Source organism: Ochotona princeps, chromosome X (genome assembly GCF_030435755.1).
Source record: "Ochotona princeps isolate mOchPri1 chromosome X, mOchPri1.hap1, whole genome shotgun sequence".
NCBI classification, from domain to species: domain Eukaryota; kingdom Metazoa; phylum Chordata; class Mammalia; order Lagomorpha; family Ochotonidae; genus Ochotona; species Ochotona princeps.
In genome coordinates, this window is record NC_080865.1 from 45,075,855 (window position 1) to 45,100,695 (window position 24,841).

A 24,841-nucleotide genomic window follows, 5' to 3' on the forward strand; every position below is an offset into this window, starting at 1 on the left:
GGCAATAGAAGGTGGATCGTGTCTTTGGGCCCTGCTGCCCAAATGGGAGATCTAGATGGAGTTCCTGGCTCTTGGTTTCAGTCCAGCACAGCTCTAGCCACTGTGATCAAGAAGAAAGAGGATCTTCAGCAGATTGTATTTAGAGGTCAGGAAGTTTGAGATTTGAACCCTTGCTCTGAATTATTTGGAAGATACTATAAAATGAAACTGAACATTTTAGGGTACTTGAAAAAGTTCATAGAAAATAGAATTGTAAGATTATTTAAATGCAGATAATTGAAATCTATGTGTACATATGTTTTCTAAAAGCTCATAAAAATATGTATTCTGAGCAAACACTGGATGGATTTCAATTTTTTATACCAAAATTAATAAACTCATTTTGCTTCCATTTTCAATAAACTTTCTAAAGTACTCTTGTATACTGTGTAAACATCTATGACTTATTCAGAATGTGGTTATTTATTCCCACCTTTTGGGGGCAGGAATAGGGCACAGATGAAGTTTTACATTTACAAAAGAGAAAACTGATGCTGCTTTTAATCTTAACTTAATGTGTGGTTAATTGGCTTTTTAAGCCTGTTTTTTTAAAGCAGAGAGAGAGAGAGAGAGAGAGAGAGGACATTTCCATCCTCTGATTTACCTTCCAAATGTCCACAGTAACCAAGACTGGGGCAGGTTAAAGCCAGGAGCCTAAAACTCAGTCTGGGTCTCTCACGACAGTGGCAGGAACCCAAGTACTTGAACTGCTGCCTCCCTGAGTGGATGTTAACTGCAGGCCAGAGTGGGAAATATTCCTGGAACTTGAACACAAGCACTCTAAGGGATGCAAACGCCCCAAGGGGCAACTTAACCACTGTGCCAAGTGCCTGCCCTTATGGTCTTTCTTTCCTTTCTTCTTCTTCTTTGTTTAATAGCAGTAATAGGAACGCAATGAAAGAGCTATGCTCATCTCCACCCAAAAAAGTAGAGACAGGGGCCAACTTTGCAACAAATCACTGGAGCTAACTTAGAGCCTGGATCTATGGAATCTGACTTGGCGCTGGTGCAGACCTGAGGGGCAACTTATCTTACAGGCTTGGTCTCTAGGTCCTAATCTAAAGTCTGGGACTAGGGCATTAAGCCTGGCTTTACAGTGAACCTGAAGGGTATGGCTGCTGTGGCCAGACTGGAGTCTGGGTTTGCAGGGAACAGTCTGGAACCTGGGCCTATGTAGAGGCTCAGATGGTGCTTGCAGCCGGAGTCTACTTAGCTAATCTGGGGTATAGGGCCACTGGGGCTGGCTTGGCCTAAGGAGGCATTACATGGCCATTCTGGTGCTAAGGCAAGACCTAGAACTTGAATTTATGGAGGGTGGCCTGGACCCTGAGTCTGTGAGGGCCAGCACAGCACTGGGTCAAGTCTGAAGCGTGGGATGGACCTGGTGTTTGAGTCTATGTGGAACATCCTTGTGATGATACAGACTTGGGAATTGAGTCCACAGGAGCAGGTTGGGGGTCAGTGGTGGTGAGGGCCTGCCTGATTCTGGGTTTTTAGTGTTTGTAGCCTGTTCTGGGTTCATAGTAAAGCTGGTTGCTCATTTCATTCTCCTTCCCTCATAGAGATGGTATCTGTATGACGCAGACATAGGGATGACACAGGTAATGTGAAATCATTCATTCTACCCTCTTTAGCATGGCTTTTGAAAAATTTTATGTATTGGGAAGGCAGAATTGCAGAGAGGGAGACACGCATGTACGTACACACACACACGCACACACACACACACACACACAATCTTCCATCTACTGATTCACTCCTCCAAATAGCCTCAATGGCAGGGGCAGAATCAGGCCAAAGTCAGGAGCCAGGAAGTTCATCTGAGTTTCCTGCATGAGTGGCAGGGTTGCAAGTATTCTGATATGGGATATGGGTGATCCAAGCATTGGCTTAACCTACTATGTTACAATCCCAGTCTTCCCAAATGTATTTTTTTTTAAAGATTTATTCATTTTATTACAGCCAGATATACAGAGAGGAGGAGAGACAGAGAGGAAGATCCTCCGTCCGATGATTCACTCCCCAAGTGAGCCGCAACAGGCCGATGCGTGCCGATCCGAAGCCGGGAACCTGGAACCTCCTCCAGGTCTCCCATGCGGGTGCAGGGTCCCAATGCATTGGGCCATCCTCGACTGCTTTCCCAGGCCACAAGCAGGGAGCTGGATGGGAAGTGGAGCTGCAGGGATTAGAACCGGCGCCCATATGGGATCCCGGGGCTTTCAAGGCGAGGACTTTAGCCGCTAGGCCACGCCGCCGGGCCCTATTTGTTTTTTTTTTAAAGATTTATTTTATTTTTATTACAAAGGAGGAGAGATAGAGAGGAAGTGCAGCCGCCGGGATTAGAACCAGCGACCATATGGGATCCCGGTGCATTCAAGACGAGGACCTTAGTCACTAGGCCACGCCGCCTGGCCCCCAAATTTATTTAATTTTGCTTGTGCCTGTGGTGGTATAGCAGGTAAGGCCACTGCCTATGATACCAGCATCCCATATGGGTGCTGGTTCGAGTCCTGTTGCTATACTTCGGATTCAGCTTCCTTCTAATGCACTTTGGAAAGCAGTGGAAAAGGATGTCCCAAATGTTTGGGCCCTTGCTACCAACATAGGAGACCTGGACGAATCTCCTGGCTTCTGGCTTTCGTTATGCTCAGATCTGGCCATTGTGGTCATCTGGGGAACAAATCAGCAAATGAAAACATCTCTCTCCTTCTCTCTGTCTCTCATTTCTTTTTCTTTTTTTTTTTTAAAGATTTATTTATTTTTATTACAAAGTCAGATATACAGAGAGGAGAGACAGAGGGGAAGATCTTCTGTCCGATGTTTCACTCCCCAAGTGAGCCGCAACGGGCCGGTACTGCGCCGATCCAAAGCGGGGAACCTGGAACCTCTTCCGGGTCTCCCACACGGGTGCAGGGTCCCAAAACTCTGGGCCGTCCTCCACTGCTTTCCCAGGCCACAAGCAGGGAGCTGGATGGGAAGTGGAGCTGCTGGGATTAGAACCAGTGCCCATATGGGATCCTGGCACGTTCAAGGCGAGGACTTTAGCCACTAGGCCACGCCGCCAGGCCCTCTGTCTCTTATTTCTAAAGATTTATTTTTATTACAAAGTCAAACATATAGAGGAGGAGAGACAGAGAGGAATATGTTCCGTCCGATGATTCACTCCCCAAGCGAGCGCAACGGCCGGTGCTATGCCGATCCAAAGCCAGGAACCTGGAACCTCTTCCAGGTCTCCCACGTGGGTGCAGTGTCCCAAAGCTTTGGGCCGTCCTCGACTGCTTTCCCAGGCCACAAGCAGAGAGCTGGATGGGAAGTGGAACTGCCGGGATTAGAGCCGGTGCCCATATGGGATCCCGGTGCGTTCAAGGCGAGGACTTTAGCCACTAGGCCACTGTGCCGGGCTCTCTGTCTCTCATTTCTTCCTTCTCTCTGTGTAACTCTGAGTTTTGAATTAAAAATAAATAAATATTTTAAAAGTTTTTAAGAAAAATGTACATGTTAAATTTAGCACTGGAGGATTTGGATGCTTATTAGTTATTACCATTATTGTGATATTGTCAAACATCATTAGTAAGTATCATTTTACTTGTACTTTGGCAATTATTAGACTTTTAAGTGAGATCATTACTATACTGGGAATATAACAGAGCTGATGAAACATATTTGGTTTTAGAAATCACTACAAAGAGAATGAAAAGGAAAATCAACTTATTTTCTACAGAAAGGCAGCCTTGGGCAGCACACATACTAAAATTGAAACTATACAGAGAAGATTAACATGGCCCCTGCGCAAGAAAATGGTAACTTCACTGAATACTTATTTCTCAGTTGAATGCTGTAACAGTATCAGTTTTGCTGGAAATCTTGCTTCAAGTTTGTTCTGGGAACCATGGTCAAATCCTTATGCTGAGCTGGCTTTTCCTGGGAAGTATGAATCCAGCTAAATTTTTCTTTTGCTTCTGAGTGATGAGCTGCCTCAGAAAAGGCCTTTCCTGATGTGGTAACTGTTTTTCCTCTGGAGAAAGCATATGTGGATTAAATCTGCTTCTATAGAAGCATGGTGGATTTCCCCCCAACAGGCTAGAAACCCTAGCAGGCCCCGAACAAGATGTTGAGATGATCCACTTAAATCACATATAGGCCATAGTCTCAGATTCAGATTTGTAAGCTTGCCAGACTTAATCACAATTCACTCATTTTGCTTCTCCAGAGGACTGCGGACGAGAAAATGTATGTTGGAGATGATAGAAATACGGGTTGGACCAGCATTGTGGTATACCACGTCGTTACCACCAGCTGTGCCCACATCCTGTATGGGTACTGATTTTAATCCTGGCTTCTCCGCTTTTGATCCAGCTAATGTACCTGGGAAAGCAGTAAAGCACGGCCCAAGTACCTGGGCCCTAGTACCCACGTGGGAAATCTGGAAGAAGTTCTTGGATTTCAGCTTTGGTCTAGCCCAGCCCAGGTCCTAGTGGCCATTTGAGGAGTGAACCAACCAGCAGATGGAATATTTTCTGTCTCTGCCTTTGAAATGAATAAAAATGAATCTTTAAAACAGAAATGTGGAAATATTTGGCTAGTTCCTACACAGCAACAGAAACAAAATGCACTCTTCTGTTTCACTCAGTATGTTCTGGCCTCCCAAGTGTGGAGATTATGTATGTTTCAAAAGCCTCTACCTTGGGTCTGGTGGTAGCCTAGTGGCTGAAGTCCTCACCTTGCACGCATTGGGATCCCATATGGGCGCCGGTTCGTGCCTGGCTTCTGGCTTTGGAACTGCTCAGCTCCAGTTGTTGTGGCCACTTAGAGAGTGAATCACCAGACGGAGATCTTTGTCTTTCCTCCTCTCTGTAAATCTGAGTTTCTAATAAAAATAAAATAAATATTTGAAAAAAAGCCTCTGCAACTGCGTGGGAGTCAGGTTTTTAAAAAATGTCATTTTATTGTTTTATTTTTCATGACACAATTTCATAGGGTGAATCAGGCTTTGAAGAGACTTCAGACCATCATAGACATATATAATGTAAGTGGAGAAAAGATCTTGTATCCTCTGTGGCCATTGTGATCATTTGGGGAGTTAACCGGGAGATGGAGGATCTTTTACTCTATTTCTTTTGTCTGTAACTGTGCCTACCAATGCCAAATAAAAATAAAATCAAGCTCTTTTTTTTTAAGTAAAAGTAACCAAGAAAGCAAATAGCTAATAGTGCCCGCAAATTCTTATTAGGTAACTCACAAAGTCCAGCTGAATTTTCCTTAGCCTCCTTTCTATTCTTTTTTCTTTTATTTTAAAATTGTTTACACAATTGACAGGGAAGAACTTCTGTGTGGGCCTCTGATCAAGGTGGGGAAGATCAGGTATGGAGGAAGGTGGGTGAGATCAATGTTTCAGTTTTTTTTTCTCCTTTGTCAGCAGGGGAGGAAAAAGAGGGGGCTTCTCTCTGATGTCAAACTATATCAGCACCTGGGGGTGGGGAACAGTTACTTGATGATGTCTTAGAGATCCCTACGTGGGGAAGAATGTTTCAAGGGTGTTACTTGAGTGGTTTTGATAGTTTTGATACATTGTTAGTTTTGTTGCACCAGGGTTGTGAAAATCTAAGGTCTATTGCTGATCAAGTCCACCTTAGTGTATCCACAGGCCCAGGAGAATTGTCCAACGTCTTCTGCTTTCTATCCTCTGATGTGGCAGTTGAGTTCCCTGCTGGCCTAGATGAACTGGCTCTCATGTCCCCTGTGTGCATCTGAACATGCTGTCCACCGCACAGGCATCAGCGACAGAGGAGTCCCAGTCCCAACACATGTACTCCAAGGTTGGATCACATATCCTGTGATCTTCCCTCTGGCTGGGGTTTGATTCCAGCTGTCCAGCTGAGGTGACTTCAGACTTGACTCTTGTGCCCACCATCCAGTGCAGGGTCAGGCGTGTCTGGATACAGCTGTCTGGTCAGTTACACCCCAGCCCCATATCTCATGCTAATTGACAGATGTTGCAGCCCAGCCCAGCCAGCCCACCACAGATCTGATCCTCACAAATAACAGTGGGTGCCATGGCCTAGTAGGGGAGACCCCTAAAATCTTCCACCAGGTTCAAACCTAGTCTTGGTTTTTGTGTGTGTCTACCTCAGTTGTGGCCTAGCCAAGCCCATCCTGCATTCCATTTAGCTGTCCTGCACACCCATGGGTGCTGCCATTTTGCTCAGCCTGACCTGTTTCCAGACCAAACCCTCACATATGTCAACAGGTGCCACCACCCAGTCCAGCTTGGCCATCCCCCAACCCTGGTTCTGAACAAAAGTTTGATGTAATTTTTACCCTTGATCTTTTACAATGAGGTACCTTTTTTTCTGCCTTCTTGCAAATTTTCTTTTTATTTATTTTAAGTAGTGCTAATGTTATATGCCTAGATAAAGATTTTTTGGGGCATTTATCCTTCTTGGTGCCTTCTGAAATTCCTGGAGCTGTGAGGTTGGTGGCCCACATTGATTTTGGAAAAGTTTCAGTAATCTTGCTCAAATACTTCTCATTTCTCTTCTCCTTGTGTTCCTATTAGATGTGAGCTTTATCTTTCCTTTTTCCACAGCTCTTGCATATTCTTTTTTTTTTAATTTGTTTTTCTGTCCTTTTCTTTTTTCTTTCAGTTCTGGGACTTTATACTGACTTCTCCTTAGGATCACTAAGTCTTTCCTTACCTATAACTAGAATACTATTGAGTCCATCACTGACACCTTTCATCCATGTTACAATGTGTTTGAATTTTAGGCTATCCCTTTCTGTATACATTACCCCTCTGATCTTGCAGCCTCTGTTTTTTTTTTTTTTTTTTGCTCTAAAGTCAGCAGCAGATTAATTGAATTTGTTGTAAGTTCCTATCTGACAATTTCAACATTTACACCATATTCACTCTTGATTTTAATGGTTCTGTCTGTTCTACCTGTGTTTCGTAATTCTTATTGAAGAATGGACTTACTACTGGACAAAGAACCTGAGGTACATAGCGTTTTAGAGTGAGATTTTATGCTTATCTAGCTTAGAGTTGAGCTGTGTTTACTGTTTGCTGAGGTTTTGGGTGTCAGTGGATGAAATTTCCCTTACTTTCCTTGCCTTTTTCTTCCCTGTCATCTCTGGCTTTCTTTAGAGAATTCTTGTGTAATGCCTTAAGAAGTACAATTATTTCAATTCTATTCCTCTGTTACTGACAAGACTCCTATGGATGTGATTTTTGTGTGTGATCACATTTATTTTCTGTTTAAATTTCATTTACTTTGTTTTACTGTAATGTACACCAGAGACTACCAAGTGAACTAGGTATTTCTTTTAAAGATTTATTTATTTTTATTGCAAAGTCAGATATAAAGAGAAGAAGATCTGTCTGATGATTCACTCCCCAAGTGATCGATCCGAAACCAGGAGTCAGGAGACTCTTCTGGATCTCCTATGTGGGTGCAGGGTCCCAGGGCTTTGGGCCATCCTCAACTGCTTTCCCAGGCCACAAGCACGGAGCTGGATGGGACCCGAGTGGTGGTGTAGCAGCATGGATACCAACCAGCGCCCTTATGGGATCCTGGTCTGTGCGAGGCGGGGACTTTAGCCGCTAGGGCACCACGCCGGGCCTGTAAACTAGGTATTTTACATTTACCACACATACCCTCAAATCTCCACAGTTATTAGAAACCATTAAAATCCAGGCTCTGGGCTGACGCTTCCATGTATGCCCAGGCTCCCAATGATACCACAGATGCCAGTGAAAGTTAAGTTCATTATAAGGAGAGGGCTGGGCTCTTTATTTAGCAAAATGACCAATCATCTCCCTCACTTCAAACACTCCTCAGGGAGTGATGACAGGCTGATGGGATCTGTCTTAACATCAGTCTCCAACGGGGTCTCGTGATGCAGTGGTGAACCCAAACACCCTCGCCCACAACAGGGCCATCCCTCCGGCAGGATCAAAGTGGAAGGGATCTGACTGCAGGGCAGGGTAGGAGATACACAGGAGGTTAAAGGAAACGAGTCTCTGATCTGAAGGCTTCAACATCATCATTCTACTCAAGTTTCCAGGATAGATAAGATCAGACAGAGAATTCAGACAGAGAAAACTGATATAAAAATCTCACCTAAGTATTGTGCCTGCCATTAACAACAACAACAACAACAGCAACAGCTGCCAGTGGCTTCCTGAGAGCATCCAGGGCAGCTGAGATGGCAGCCCAGACCCCTGGCAGAGTCCCCTAACCCTCAGCTTACATGGTCCCTATCTCAGAGTTGGCCACCTCTCCCCTGAAGAGAAATTCCACGCATTCCATCCTGTGAGGACCCTGATCATTTGCATAGTTTCCAAGCTGCAACTCCAGAAAAGCAGAGGTTTCAGGAACAAGATTCACCTAAGTCCGAATTTTCTGCGCAGCCTACAAGACTTACCTCCTTGATTTGTTTTTGCCTAGCTGGAGCCCACAAAGTTTCTAGTGTTACTATAAATCACAAACTATCATCTCTGTTTTTTGTCACGATTGAACGGAGAACAAGAAGTTATTTTATGGAGAAATGCTTTTATTAATCTACGCTGCGGCCATTATCCACACTTTTAAGATGATGTGCTTTGTTTAAGGATACACAGCCTTTTATATTCCCAAAAAGCCAGAGTGTCAAAGCTCTGCTTAATCATTAACTTGGGTGAAACTAACAGTCTCTAGAATTGTTTTTCTTTTATTCTTTCTTTTAAAAAAGATTTATTTATTTACTTACTAATTTATATTGGAAAGTCAGATTTACAGAGAGAAGGAGAGACAGAGAGGAAGAACTTCCATCTGTTTGTTCACTTCCCAAGTGGCTGCAATGGCCGGAGCTGAGCCGATCTGAAGCCAAGAGTCAGGAGCTTCTTCAGGGTCTCCCACGCAGGTGCAGGGTCCCAAGGCTTTGGGCCGTCCTTGACTGCTTTCCCAGGCCACAAGCAGGAAACTGGAAGGGAAGTGGAGTAGGCAGGACCTGAACAGGTGTCCATATGGAATCCTGTGCAAGCAAGGCGAGGACTTAAGCCACTAGGCTATTGTGTTAGACCCCCTTATCCTTCTTCTTTAGTAAAAAGATTTATTTATTTGAAAGGATTTAGCCATTGGGCTACTGAATTGAGCCCAAATTGTTTTTCTTATGTTAGTTAAAATTGAAAAAAAATCCTGAAAAGGGGAGATTAATGTAGCTATTTACAAGCTGAGAAAAGTGAGAGGAAATGGCAGTGGGGTTAGGAACAGCTTCTTCTGTTCTTTACAACCAGAGGGAGGCATGAAAGAGAGATAGCTCCAAGTTAAATCACTGCACCAAGTGTTCCTGGGTCATGATAAGCCTCTTTTTCCACAGGCACACTCAGCTCCTTCAATTTTTTCAGATTTGGTACAGAAAAAAATTTTGAAATTTAAAATACAAAACTCCAGTAAAAACTGGAAATTCTTTTTAGAAAGGTTTTCCCCTTCAGGAAAACAAGTAAAAATTGGCCTATTCTGTTACTCTTTACTTAATAAACATTATAAAATTTGGCTGTAAGATAATGACCACCCAGAAATAAAAAGCTACAAATACATTCAGTTTATAGTCTAGACTCAATAGAACACCAAAAAAAATTGAGAACATTCTCCTGTGGGAGTCTGTTGCTTATGGCATTAAAAGAAAAATTTGTCAGATACTCATTTAAAAGAACAGAAAAAGAATAGAAATGTATATATGTCCACCACATGGCATTTATGAAACATACCAGCTAGTATTATATTGTAGTCCATTTATCCATTAAAGGCATTACTTTGTTAATTATTAAAACCTGTTCCAGGTATAGATATTGAAAGTATTTTCTCCTGCATTCTTGAAGAAGACAGGTACAGCACTTTGGAGACATTGGATTGATACCTTCAGGCAGTCTATGTGCATATACACAAGTATATGCTGGTGGGTCTGTAGCTCTACATGCATTCTTCATACAGCTGCAGACACACCCACACAGACACATATATATGCATGGCTGGGCACCTGGTACATGTGTACATCATCTCTAGCCTCTGGCGAGATTCTTCGTTACTCATCACTGGTTGCACTTGTTCCCCTCACTTGATCTTGGTTGCATAAATGTTGAGAGCGCCTAACGATCCATGGGGCTGTCTAGGACAGCACCAGGGACCAACGCCCGGCGAGGGCAGCGGTAAACAAGTTTCAGGAAGTGTTCTCCCATTGGAGCACGGCTGCGTGTCCCGCGGGCAGGGGTGACCTTTTAGCTGATTGGTCGCTTCCCCCGTGCAGGAGTGACCTTTTGCCTGATTGGTTGCTTCCCGCATGCGGGGGGTGACCTTTTGGCTGATTGGCTAGGTGTTCTATAAAAGCAGGTTGGGTCCTGGAGAGGGGATAGAAAGAGGGGAGAGGAGGAAGGAGAAGACGGCTTTCCTGTTTGCATGCTGCGTGGTGGAATAAAGAGTTCCTACACGTCCACTCAGCGTCGGGTTTTCTTCTGCGGGTTCGGAGTTCCCCGCACATAAACAGTTTGATTTTTCTCTTTGACCCTATAGCAGACTCATCTGGACATGAGCAGCCAACATGCTTAGGACAGAACGCTTGTTGTACATTGTTTGTAGTTCTTTTTGAGTTTTGGTTTCTATTCTCCTGATGTCTTCCATTGTCAGATCAACCCACTTGTCAATCCAACAAAAAGGCCGCTTACAAAAGTTTGTAAATATCCTTTTTTCTTCTTTCTGAATGACATTTTCTACTTTACTTCGTAGACCCCACCACCACTTGAACTTGATGGTTGGTCACCAGCTTGTAGGCACACATCTGGCAATAGTTGGCCTTGTTGGCCAGCTCCTTCTTCTAGTTGGATCCCAAAGGGCCTCTCTTGGTCTTGACTGACTGAAATAACTTTGGGACTTCATCAGTTTTATAGCCTGCTGGTTCAACTTCACTTCGATCTGCAATATCTACGTGGATAATTTCAACTGTTTTTCCGTGTGTTTGGATCTACACCATGTACATTTTCTGATGTGATGTTAAGCCCTCTACAGTCCACATTCTACTCTAATACTCAGAGTGCGTCAGTCAGATTTCACCGCCGTAATGATGACCTGCGAGGAGCTTATTAGGAAGGATGAAAGTTTCCTTCGGCTTACAGTTTTGGAGGCTCACAGTTCAAGGCCGGGGATCTCCTGTTTGGTGTCTGCAGAGCGTGCTGTCTGGCAGCGGCAGAGTGTGCGCACAGGGAGGATTACACAGTAAGCCAGGAAGTGACGAGCTGCAGGAAGTGCACTTCTTCATGGGCTCTCTCTTTTAAAAAACATTATTTATTTATTTAGAAAGTTAGACAAATTGAATGGAATAAAAACAAGATAAGACACATTTAATGTTAATATTTCATTAAGCAATCTGCTAAAACCTTAAATACCTTGAGCAGATTAAACGTGCCTGAGTGGGGGGGGGGGGGGAGCCAGCAGAGTTTGTAAGCTTAAATACGAAAGAGAGTTGAAACTGTTAGAAAATAATATGTTTTTAATTCAATTATAAATAGAAATGAAACTCACATATAAGGTTCACGGACTAGCAAGGGAAAAAGAAGTCTTTAAACAATTGCAGATAATTTATAGGAAAACAATGAAAAGAGAACCACAGGTGGTAATTGTTCAAGCTACAAAGCTACAAAGATTTTTACAAAATTAAGGCAGAGTATGTTACCTTGGAGATTATGACCTTTTCGGTAAATCATCAGGTCTCTATTGTGCTAACACTCTTGGGTTTTGTAGCATTTCAGGTCACAACACTACTTAAAATAATCATTGTGTGTCAAGACCAAACCTTTGCCTATTTCTGTTCCATCACTTACTTCTCTATATCCCAGCCCTGTGGACTTCTTTCAATTCTTTAATAGCTCATTTTTCTCCAAAGTCAATCTAACTGGCTCCATCTGACTGTTCATCTGTCTCCTTGCCTTTCATTTGCACCTTGTGTCTGGAAAACATTTCCCCAGTAACAGCATGTCCTCCTCATCTTCCCTGTCTTCCCCAAGTGCCACCTTCTCCAAGAACAGATCCCTACCCCATTGTTATATACTCCCCATGGAGCACTGTTCTTCTCTGCATCGCTCGGGAGACGGCAAACCCTCTGAGGGTAGGGCAACCCTCTGAGCACAATGGCCAGTGCTGCGCCGATCCAAAGCCAGGAGCCAGGAACTTTCCCCAGGTCTCCCACACGGGTACAAAATCCCAAAGCATTGGGCCATCCTCGACTGCTTTCCCAGGCCACAAGCAGGGAACTGGTTGGGAAGTGGAGCTGCCGGGATTAGAACCGGCGCCCATATGGGATCCCGGGGCTTTCAAGGCGAGGACTTTTAGCTGCTAGGCCATGCCGCCGGGCCCGATGTTTCTTATTCTTAAGGTAAGCATCCTTACATGTCTAGCTCTTGTTTGGACATCTTCAGCCATGCTAAATCATGGCTTCCTTGATGATTGAATGTACATTCACTCAAGCTTTCTTTTGTGTAGAGCGGTTAGTTGGTGGCTGTATAAATGCTGTTGCTTACTTTTCCTTTGCTGTGGTTCTTCTTTTTTTCCCCCAAAGATTTGTTTATTTTTATTGGAAAGGCAGATATGCAGGGAGAAAGATCCTCTGTTAGCTGGTTCACCTCCCAAGTGGCTGCAACAGCTGGAGCTAAGCTGATCCAAAGCCAGAAGTCAGGAGGTTCTTCTGGGTCTCCCACGTGGGTGCAGGGACTCAAGGCTGTGGGCCATTCTCTGTTACCTTCCAGGCCACAAGCAGGGAGCTGGATGGGAAGTGGAGCAGCTTGGACATGAACTGGTGTCAATATGGGATCCTGGTGCATGCAAGGTGAGGACTTTAGCCATTAGGCTACCGTACTGGCTACCCCCATTTTTTTTTTTTTTTTAAACAACTGGCAGTCAATTTATTCAAATAGTTGGTTGGCTTAGGCATCTGCAGTGCTGACTTCCATTTCCACTTCTGGTTCAATGCTGATGAAAGTGATCTGCTTTAACACTCTCGGAAGGACTGTGCAGGTCAATGAGCTGGTTGTGGATCTGTATCTGGAAATGATCCCAGGTCTTAGAAACTTCCCCACAAGGTGTTTTTCTTTTCATGTTTCTCAGTGTCTTAGTAGGCATTCAAACAGATCCTCTCACTTTCAGATTTTTCTTCTTTGCTTCTCTGATCAAGTCAGCACACACCTTCTCCAGGGACTTGATGCTGCAGCTGTTCGGAGGGATCAAAATGCTGTGGGTGGCTACCTCTGGCTCCAGCAGAGTCTAGCCAATATCCTTAAAAGTGATGACTGCACATCACTGCATGACTCACTTGTTTCTCAGCAAGAGTGAGCAGTGGTGAATCAGGAGCAGGAGAAGCCAGACACAGTCTGCGCAACCCGCTCAACAGCATCTTCCTCAGAAACAAGCGTGGTTAATCTTTGTACAACCACAGCTTCACCTTTCTTCAAATATTTCCTTTCAGCTTATATTTTGACTTATCACTTAATATTGCTTACTTTGCTATGAGTTCTGAACTATACCTGCTCAGTATGTTTTCTTCAGTAACTTTTTTTGGCACATTGCTAACTTGAAGAGTTTGTGGCTTTTTTTGTGTCATTATCATCTTCCTCACTTCCAATTTTATAGCAGGTCCAGGACATTCATTTTTTAGAGGTAGTCATTTTTATTTTTAATGATTTAAACATAGTTGATTGACCTGATTCTTGTGTGTGCTTGCCAATACAGCGTCCAGCACAGTCCGTCGTCCCAGTCAGCTAATGCATATGCTAGTGGTTGCAATTGCTGGGGCAGTTCTGCCTCCAGCCCTGTCTTTTACACGAACCAATGGGTGTTACAGCCCAGCCTGATCTTGTCCACCACATGCTCAACCTTCGTATACATCAATGAGAGCTGCAGCCTAGTTGCAGCAACCCGCAATAACACCCACTAGGCCTGCCCTTTGCCCTGGTTCCCGTGCTCTGCCAGTATGTACAGCAGATTGATCCAATCTGTCCCACATCCCATTCAGCTCTTGTACATGTCAATGGGCCTTGAAGCCTACTTCAACCCAACCAGCCCCACTATCCAGCCTACACATGTGCCGGTGGGTGCCATTCTCTGTCTAGCCATGCCTGCCCCAGTCCTGGTTCTCATGCTCACCAGTCAGAGTGGCAACCCAGGAAGGAGCTACACACTGTTTCCCTACTGGACCCACTCCCACTCCTGGGTTCTGCACTCTCCAGGTGGTTCTGCAGTTTAACTTGACAGAATTTGCTCCCCGTGTCAGTCTCTTCCAGATGATGCTGCTGCAAAACAAGGTATTCTTTTTAAAACAGTTGTTGTATTTCACTTTGAGAGTTTGATACTAATTTTTTAAAAAGACATTTGAAGAGAAAGATTGATTTTGATTTTGCTTATTTGAAAGCTAAGTTAGTTATTTGAAAAGTTATTTGAAAGGTAGAGTTACAGAGATGAATAGGTCTTCCATCAACTGGTTCACTCTTCAAGTGGTTGCAACGAGTAGGACTGGGCCAATCCAAAAGCAGGAACCAGGAGCTTCTTCTGTGTTTCCCAGAAGATGCACGATCCTAAGGACTCTGCTTCCCCAGGTGCATTAGCAGGGAGCTGTTTCTTTTTTTTTTTTAAAGATTTATTCATTTTATTACAGACAGATATACAGAGAGGAGGAGAGACAGAGAGGAAGATCTTCCGTCCGATGATTCACTCCCCAAGTGAGCCGCAACGGGTCGATGCGCGCCGATCCGAAGCCGGGAACCTGGAACCTCTTCCGGGTCTCCCACGCGGGTGCAGTGTCCCAATGCATTGGGTCGTCCTCAACTGCTTTCCCAGGCCACAAGCAGGGAGCTGGATGGGAAGTGGAGCTGCTGGGATTAGAACCGGCGCCCATATGGGATCCCGGGGCTTCCAAGGTGAGGACTTTAGCCGCTAGGCCACGCCGCCGGGCCCGGGAGCTGTTTCTTAAGCAGAGTGGCTGGATATCGTACTGGTGCACATGTGGGATGCCTGTTCCTCAGGCGGGTATTTAATGTGCACTGGCCCCAATACTGATTGTTCTTTTCTTAAAGATTTATTAGTTTTTATTTGGGAGACTTACAGCAAAAGAGAAAAGAGAGAGATGGAAAAGAGAAAGCTTCTATTCACTGGTTCATTTCCCAAATGACTGCCATGGACAGAGTTGGGTGCTCTGAAGCCAGGCGCCCAGAGCTTCTTCTGGGTCTCCCATGTGGGTGCCCATGGCCTTAGGCCATCCTCGACTGCTTTCCCAGGCCACAAGCAGGGAGCTAGATGGGAAGTGGAGCAGCCAGGACTTGAACTGTTGTCCATATGGGATCCTAGAAGTACAAGGTGAGGATTTAGCCACTAGGCTATTGCACCATCCCTTCTTCACCTACTATTTTCTTTCAGGATTTTTGTTGGAGTAATTTATATTGACTTATCTTCAAGTTAAGGGATTCTTTTTTGAAAATTTACTTATTTTTATCGGAAAGTCAGATATAGAGAGAGGAGCTGAGACAGAAAGGAAGATCTTCCTTCCGATGATTCACTCCTCAAGTGGCCACAATAGCTAGAGCTGAACCAATCTGAAGCCAGGAGCCAGGAGCTTCTTCTGGGTCTCCCACGTGGATGCAGGGTCCCAAGGCTTTGGCCCATCCTCAACTGCTTTCCCAGACCACAAGCAGGGAGCTGGGTGGGAAGCGGGGCTGCTGGTATACAGACTTTCGCCTGTACAGGATCCCGGCAAGTGCAAAGTGAGGACTTTAGTCACTAGGTTCCTTTGCTGAGCCCAAGTTCACGGATTCTTTCCTTGGCTGAGTTGTCTACTACAAACCCATTGAAAGCATTCTTTATCTTAACTGTTTTTCCTTTTCGTTTTTCCTACTTTGCTTTTATTGTTTCTTAGAGTTGCTATGTGTCTGCTGAAATCACTCATTTGATTTTTCTTGTTCTCGTTTTGGCTTAGAATATTCAAGTATGACTTAAAGGATTTTAAATTTCATTCTAAATATTTTCAGCACCTGTTTGAGTATGTGTCTGGTTCTGGTAGGGTCTTGATCTTTTTTTTGTCTTTTCCTAGGCCTTTTAATTTTGTTGTTGCATTTGAGATTGAGATTGACCTTTTTTTTAAAAAAAAAAAATTTATTTATTTATTTTTCTTGGAAAGGCAGATCAGATTTATTGAGAGGAGAGGCCGAGAAAGATTTTCCATCCCCTGGTTCACTCCCCAAATGGCTGCAATGGCCCAAGTTGAACTGATCTCAATCCAGGAGACAGATTCCAGGAACCAGAAACCAGGAGCCAGGAACCTCTTCCGGGTCTCCCACGCGGGTGCAGGGTCCCAAGGCTTTGGGTCGTCCTCAACTGCTTTCCGAGGCCACAAGCAGGGAGCTGGATGATGTGCAGCAGGGATATGAATTAATGATACCATGGGCTCCCAGTGCTGGCCAGGTAAGGATTTAGCCACTGAACCATTGTGCTGGTATCAGAGGTTTTGAACTTTTATGTCTTTAAATGGAATGTCTTTTTCCTTCTTTCATACCTTTAGTGTGGGAATTTGAATTAATCTACTGATGTGGTTTACCAGAATAATATCTGGTCTATTCAGAATTTCAGGTCGTCTCTTTGCACTGTGCTTTAGGTGAGGGCCTTTTTAATGTGTTATCTTGTCCTGTCTTATCCACTAGCATCTGTTATTACTGTTCTAGGAGAGACGTTAGCCTGTGGTGCGAAGGGTGGTCAGATGTGACCCCTGTTCTGATAAAGCCTCAGTCTGAGGCCTAATTCCCAGGGCCATGCCCTCTCCATCCCCTGCCTTGGTGTTGTGGTGAACTCAGTGTGAAATTCCACCCCTTTCGCATGGACAGGGCTCCCATCCTGCTGTGGGCTTTCAAGGGAAGAAATAATCATTGTTCTTTTGGGGCAGGAGATTGTCAGGGCATCCTGTCTGGCCTTAGGCACAGCTACTGCCCTGTGAGGGTGGGGGTGGGGCCCAACATAGCGCATCACAATGGGCACTGCTCTGGGCAAGGCCTCACTGAGTGCCTTGTGGGGGTTGGCAGAGGAAGTTCTTGCAGAAGGCTGCTTGTCTTCCCAGTGGTTTTCCCCACTCTGCCTTCAGCAAGCCACAACTTTCACCAATTGGTCAGCGTGCCAACCTGAATACTTCCTTTTGATGTCTAGTTGCAGTCTAGCCCGAGTGAGCACGCAGCTGTATCGTCTTTCCCTTCAGGTACTGTCTCTCTTACTTTTTGAGCAAGCTTTGTTTTGGGGTTCAATTTGAAGTCAGCCCAATTCTTTCTCACTGTAAAGGGGAGAACAATGCATTTTCCAGATCTTATTCTAGTGCTGAAATCAGAATTTTGATCACTTTTAAATTTTAACATGTATGTATGGTAAGCTTTATTATTCCTATCCTAAATAAGCAGAATGGTTTATGCCTTATCCCTCAGTCCATGTTAATGTTATTTATACATTACTTTTGCCTTGTTTAAGCTACCTTATGTTTATTAGTTTATGTTTATTATGTTTATTCACCAATAAGATTAAAAAACTCTTTTTCTCAGTGTTCTTCATTTACCCCAATCTTGGTTTATGTTCCTTCTTTATAAAATATGGAGTAGCTCTTTCAGAAAGGGCCTGCTAATAGTAAACTTTGTGTTCTGAAAATCTCTTCACTATGCTGTTTCCCTTGAATGATGGTTAAGCTGGATATAGGGTTGTCAATGATTTTGCCCTTAGCACCTTGATAATATACTCTCTTGTGTTTCCACAAGTCCTAATGTTTGTGAGAAGTCTGTAGTTAGTTATAATTTCTTTTTAGGTGGATAATTATGTTTTCTTTGGTACTACCCTTACTATTTCCCAAGATGGGAGGTGGTGGTAGTGGTAGGTGGCCCTGTGAGCTGTTGTTGCCTTGTGACATTGGCATTCCATATGTGTGCCAGTTTGAGTGCACTTCCAATCCAGCTTCTTGCTAAAGTGCCTGGGGAAACAGCAGAAGATGGCCCAAGTATTTTGGCCTTTGTCACCCACATGGGAGACCTGGGTGGAGTTCCTGGTTCTTGGCTCTGGGTTGGCCCAGCCATTTGGTTTGATTCAGCCATTTGGGGAATGAGCCAGCAGGTGGACGCACTCTTTGTCTCTTTTTTGCTGTGTAACTTTTTCAAATAAATCTTAAAATTTTGTTTCTTATCTTTGACTTGCAATTTATTTGTGATACATGTGCATTTGCTTTTTATTTTCAAAAAGTTTAATTAAAATTTTATTAGTAAAATAGAGACACAAGTGGAGAGAGATGTCATCTATTAGTTCATTCTTCAAAAGTGTACAACACCAGTGGCTGGGCATGTGCTGAATCCAAGAGATGGGAACTCAATCTGGGTCTCCCATGTTGCTGTCAGGGACCCAAATGTTAGAGCTCTCATCTGCCTCCGAGGGTGTACATTATAGGAAGCTAGATCAAAGGCAGGTAGTTATTTCTCAGGTCGCAATAAAATGCAGGCTGCGGGCATGCTAAGTGGTGACTTAACTGCTGCACCAAATACCTGCCCCTTATCTTTCTTTTTCTTCTTTAAAGATTTATTTATTTTTATTGGAAAATCAGATTTACAGAGAGACATAGAGAAAGATCTTCTGTCTGCTGGTTCACTCCTCAAGTGGCTGCAATGGCCACAGCTGCACCGATCTGAAGCTAGGAGCCAGGAGATTCTCCTGGGTCTCCCACATGGGTGCAGGATCCCAAGGCTTTGGGCCGTCCTTGACTGCTTTCCCAGGCCACAAGCAGGGAGCTGGAAGGGAAGTGGAGCAGCTGGGACATGAGCCGGCACCCAAATGGGATTCAGGCACATGCAAGGTGAGGATTTTAGCCACTATCTACTGCGCCAGGCCGTCGTCGTCGTCTTCTTCTTCTTCTTCTTCTTCTTCTTCTTCTTCTTCTTCTTCTTCTTCTCTCTCTCTCTCTCTTTTAATAAAAAGATTTATTTGTTTGAAAGGCAAAGTTTGAGATAGAGGCATAGTGAAAGTTAGATAGAGAAAGAGAGATCTTAAATCCACTGAGTCACTGTTCAAATGGCAGCAATGGCTGGTGCTGGGCCAGGCTGAAACCACTATCCATTAACTTCATCCAGGTCTCCTGTGTGGGTGCAAGGGCCCAATCACTTGAGTACTGTTTTCCCAGGTATGTTACTAGTGAGCTGGGTCAGAAGTGGAGGCAGGGACTTAACCTACTGCCCTGCAATGCTGGCCCAGCTCCCCCTTAGTTTCAAATGAAAGATTTATCTATTTATTGGAGACAGGGAGAGAGAGAGAGAGAGAGAGAGAGAGAGAGAAAGAAAGAGAGAGATCTGCTTGCTGTTTTACTCCCCACGTGGCTACAGTGGCCAGGGTTGTGCCGTGCCAGAACCTGGAGGTAGGAAATCCATCTGAGTCTCTGGCACAGACTGAGGGATCTAAACACTTGCACCACCTTCTGATGCTTTCCCAGGGCCTTTCGCAGGAAACTGGATCAGAAGCAAAGTAACTATCACTAGAACTGGAATCCATATGGGATCTGCCACTATAGACAGCGGCTTAACTAGTTGCTCTAGGCTGTCACCCCTTTTTTGCATTTATTTGGCATATTCCATCAGTCAGAGGACTTTGGTGTTATAAATTGGGAGAAAAAAAACTTAGCTAATATCTTCTAAAATATTCTTCCTCTTTTTAGTACATATTTATTTATTTTTATTAGAAAGGCAGAGATACAGAGAGGAGGAGAGACAGAGAGGAAGATCTTCATTCCAATGATTCACTCCTCAAGTGGCTGCAACGGCCGGTGCTGCACCGATCCGAAGCCAGGAGCCAGGAACTTCTTTCCGGGTCTCCCACGTGGGTACAGGGTCCCAAGGCTTTGGAGCATCCTCAACTGCTTTCCCAGGCCACCAGCAGGGAGCTGGATGGGAAGTGGAGCTGCCGGGATTAGAACCGGTGCCCATATGGGATGCCTGTGCATGCAAGGTGAAAACTTTAGCCATGAGGCTACCGTTCCAGGCCCTAAAATTATTTCTTATTTCCTTTTTCTGGAACCATTGCTTAGGTATATATTGGAGTTATTCATTTTATCCTTCATGTTGATTACATTTTTTTTGTTAGTATTGGGGATGACAGGGTATCTTAGCCATGTAATCAAATACCTGCAGCGCCAGCATCCCATATGGACTCCGGTTCAAGTTTCAAGTCCTGTCTGCTGTTGCACTTCCAATTCAGTTCCCTGCTAATGGCCTGGGAAAACAATGGAGGATGGCCTAAGGCCTTGAGCCCCTGAACCCATGTGGGAGACCCAGTAGAGCCTGCTAGCTCCTGGTTTTGGATCAGCTCAACTCCGGCTGTTGCAGACATTTGGGTAGTGAATGAGTAGATCAAAGAGTTCTTTCCCCACTCTTTGTCTTTTTCTCTGTGTAAATCTGTCTCTCAGATAAAAATAAATAAATCTTTAACCAAAAATTAAACAAAAAATGTGTATTTACTATAGCTAGGGTGGCTTAGGTTGCATTGTATCTAAGCAAGTGTTACACTGCTGGGAGAAAAGCAGCTAATAGCTGGCAGGCATTAGCTCGCTATACTGTATGAGTGAGCCAGCATAGTTGCCTATTCTTTTCTTTTCTTCGTCTTCTTCTTCTTTTTTTTTTATGATATGTGGGAGGCAGACACCAGCACACCAGCAGATGGGGTCTGGGGACATGCACATGAATGCGTTTGGACCCTGGGCAGGTGGAGAGGGCCCCAGGCGGACATGACACACTGCTGGAGGACCGGGTTTGGGGGTCTGCATGATTGCAGGCATGACGGAGGTGTGAATTACTCAGGGAAGAGGGCTGGGTATGTGTGGGAGGAAGGACTGCTGAGGGAGCATGATAGATGAGGAGTGACTTCTGGGGGACTTCCACCAAACTAGTTACTACACTTGCAGGGAAATGAGGCGGCTGAGACTGGGTGGTTTGGAGGACAGGAACTGGAGAACCTTTGGAGGCCAAATCAATACACCCACCCACGTGGGAGAACTGAGCTGGGTTTGTTGGTATCAACCACCATCTGCCTGCATACACAAAAGCCATGGCTGGGGGGCCTGCTTGGCAGAGATTGACCATGGACCCACCAGTGAATGTCTGGGCAGGGGGTAGACCACTTCAGGCTGGGCAATGACGTTAACCATCATGCGAGAGAACCAGCTCTGGGCACAGATTCTGTGTGGGATTTGTAGGCTCAGCCCTGTGGACTGTCATACCTGCTGGTTTAATTAAGTGCTAGGCAGGTGACAGGCCAAGCTAGACATGAGCATGGAACTCACTAACATTCATGGGTATTGGGATTGGGAACAGGTGGGGCTGGTGCACCAAGAACTGGGTATGGGGCATGCTGGGGCACAACATCCACCAGCACACACAGAAGCTGAGACTGGGGGCAGAATATCCAGGATAAGGGCATACCACTTGCTTGCACATGTAAGATTTGGTCTGGGAGTGAGCCTGGTGGGGGAACTTAGAGAACTCCTCTGGTGGGCTGTAGCTCCTGTTGATAAGCATGTGAGTTAGGCCTGGGTATTGATAAGACCAGGCAGGGCTGCCACATTTGTTGGCAGGTGTGTGTTGGCTCTGGGTGGATGGAACAGGCAGGGCTAGGCCAAACCATAGCACACTGGCCTGCACAGGAGCCAGGATAGGGTGTGAGACATGCCGGGCTAGGCTAGGCTATCATAACAATTTGCATGAAAGCCAGGGATGGGGGGCAGGTTAGGCAGGGTTAGGTTGCAGTACCCACCAGTGAGAGTTGAAACTGGGGGTGGGCCAGACCAAGCCAGATCAGGCCAGGCTGCAGTATTTGATAGTAAAGGCGAAGATGGGTGATTGCTATGCTGGGTTGGGTTGGAGAAACCATTCGGCACATACAAGTTTAGTGGCTCGGATCAGGCCTGATCAGGGATCTAAGGAGACTCCCCAGCTGGGCTGCGGTTTCTACTAGTGAGCATGACAGCCACAATGGGCGTGGTGAACTGGGGTGGATGTGGCCGTAGTATCCCTTGGCATAGGTGTAGACTGGGTCTGGAATGTGCCAGGTTGGGATAGGCTCCAGCACCTGCTAGTGCCTGCGGGAGCCAGAGTACGTGTAGGAGAGGCTGGGCTAGGACTTGGCACCCACTGAACAGCATAAGAGCTGGTTCTGGACGTGGAATAGGCATAGCTGGGTTGTAGCACTTAACAGTAAAGAGTCAGAATTGGTGTGTACTGGTTGGGCAAGGTTGCTGTACCTGCTGGGACAGGAGGTGGGCCAAGTCAGGCTGGGCCAAGCACCCACTGGTGTGCAGTGTATCTGTGACTGGGAGATGACCTAATAGAGGAGCTTGGGGAACTCCTCTGCCAGGACTTAGAACCAAAATTGGGAGCAGCCAAGATCAGGCTAGGTTACAGTACCCACCGGGCATACATGTGGGTCAGATCTGGGTGTAGGCTGGACTGGGTCAGTTCATAGCACCCACTGACAGATGTGAGAACCAGGCCAGGATGCATGACAGGCCAGGTTGGACTGCAACACCAACTCGTTCACATTAGGGACAGAACTAGGGGAAGTCCAGGCTAGGTTAAGCTGTGGCTCCCACCCGTATAAGCTGGAACTGGGGGCAGATTGGGCTGAACCAGGCTGCAGCACACGCTGGTGAATGCCGAGGTGAGGTGAGACATACCAGACCAGGCCACAGCACCCACCAGCACATGTAAGACCCGGGGGATGGGGTGGGTGCAAGACTGGTAGGCGTACTGCGGGAACTCTCTGTTGGACCACTGCTCTAGCTGTTAAGTGTGAGAGCTGGGATGAGGCAGACCATCCTGAGTACAGCTGCAAACCCTTTGGTCTGCATGTGAGCTGGGTTGGAGGGAGAACTAGATTGGGCTAAAGGGACCATATCCTCTTAGTGCATGCATGTTTCAGAATAAGTGCAGGCTCCTCGGGGTTTGCTGCAGCATCAGCTGGCAATTGCCCGAACTGGAAGCAAGTTCTGTCAGGCTAGACTGCAGAACCACTTGGAAAGAGCAAGATCTGGGGCAGGAAGTTTGCCTAGTAGGGAAATTGTGGTCACCCCTCTGATGGGCTGCATCTTCTGCTGGTGAAAATGAGAACCAGGGTTGGGAAGGATCTGGTTGGACAGAAACTGGCGCCCACCGGCATGAGTGTGAGTTGGGATATTGCAGTTGGTCAGGCTGACGAGGCTCAAAACCCATTGATGTGTATGAGAGCCTAATGGGATATGAGATGGACTGGACTGGACTAGTGTGCTGCACATACTGACACCTGCATAGAAACCAGGGCTGGAGTCCTGTTGGGGGATGCTGGAGTTCTGACTAGGCTGCAGTTTCCGCTGTTGTGTGTGAATGCTGAGCATGTGGTGGGCAGGGTCAGGCTGGGGCACAGCATCCATTGGTTTGTGTATTGAGGTAGGGCTAGGGACAGAACTCACTGGGCAACTGCTACCACCAGTATACCAGTGTGTGTCTAAGCTAATGTGGGTGATGGACTGAGCCAGACCCTGTACTGGCTGACACACAGAGGAGTCAGTTCTGGGCTCACCTCTGGTGAGGTTTCTTTGGGGATCTCCCTCCCCCAAGTGGACTGCTGGAATAAGAAATTCAACTATGGGAAAAATCACAGGATCTGTGGACTGACTGTGGATTGCGTGTGTCAGAGCTGAATCTCCTTGGTTGTTTAAGCCTGTGCATTAGATGACATGCTTAGGTAAACCTGGGGGACATGACAACCAGTTCACTGAGGCCTGCAGAGAATGTCTAGTACAATGGATGGGAGAATAAAACAGACAGCTCTCCCAGCCAAGCTCTGACAGCAAGGATGAATGGAGACTTTAAGGTTGACTATGTCAGCCAATGGGCCTTGGAAGGTTTCCTCAGCCTTGGGGCAATGACATCAACAGCATCTCAGAACTATGAAAACCACTTGGGCCCGGCGGCGTGGCCTAGCGGCTAAAGTCCTCGCCTTGAAAGCCCTGGGATCCATATGGACGCCGGTTCTAATCCCGGCAGCTCCACTTCCCATCCAGCTCCCTGCTTGTGGCCTGGGAAGGCAGTTGAGGACTGCCCAATGCATTGGGACCCTGCACCCGCGTGGGAGACCCGGAAGAGGTTCCTGGTTCCCGGCTTCGGATTGGCGCGCATCGGCCCTTTGCGGCTCACTTGGGGAGTGAATCATCGGACGAAGATCTTCCTCTCTGTCTCTCCTCTCTGTATATCTGACTTTGTAATAAAATGAATAAAATCTTTAAAAAAAAAAGAAAAGAAAACCACTTAAGCAATACCTTTGGAATATGCTCAACACTGGGGACCCTGAGATGACACTGGATGGCCGTGCCCCATCCCCAGGTACTAATGTAGTTGGGCTTCTGGGAATGGTCCTCTCCCTTCCTCTCCAAACTTTACCCTGATATAGGAAGGAAAAAGATTGGAAACAGTTGTCTAATCCACTTTCCCCCATTGTTCGACCCTCTCCACCCTAATTGCTGGTCCACATGGGCATGCATCCTTCTCAACTATTTAACTATCATAAAAAATAAAATAAATTTCTTCTATTTTTAAAAAATTTTTATTTTTATTGGAAAGGCAGATATACAGAGAGAAGGAGAGACAGAGAGAAAGATCTTCCATCTGCTGGTTAACTCCCTAAGTGGCCACAATTGCCAGAGCTGAGCTGATCCAAAGCTAGAAGCCAGGAGTTTTTTCTGAATTTCCCACATGGGTGCAGGGTCC

General features: G+C 45.7%; 1 protein-coding gene and 2 pseudogenes across 1 annotated transcript in view; 2 read left to right on the top strand and 1 right to left on the bottom strand.

The window, feature by feature from the left end:
* The first annotated feature begins 3,764 nt into the window (after window positions 1-3,764).
* Window positions 3,765-3,864, top strand: LOC118760533 (U6 spliceosomal RNA; annotated as a pseudogene).
* Window positions 3,865-12,985: 9,121 nt separating this feature from the next.
* LOC101522742 (small ribosomal subunit protein uS10-like) overlaps window positions 12,986-24,841 on the bottom strand; it is a 49,483-nt pseudogene continuing 37,627 nt past the window's right edge.
* The window catches only part of LOC131478608 (trafficking protein particle complex subunit 13-like), a 91,430-nt gene continuing 83,709 nt past the window's right edge, over window positions 17,121-24,841 (top strand). The window contains exon 1 of the mRNA XM_058659027.1: window positions 17,121-17,289. The gene's annotated coding sequence lies outside the window, so the exon portion shown is untranslated. The remainder of the gene's footprint in view (window positions 17,290-24,841) is intronic.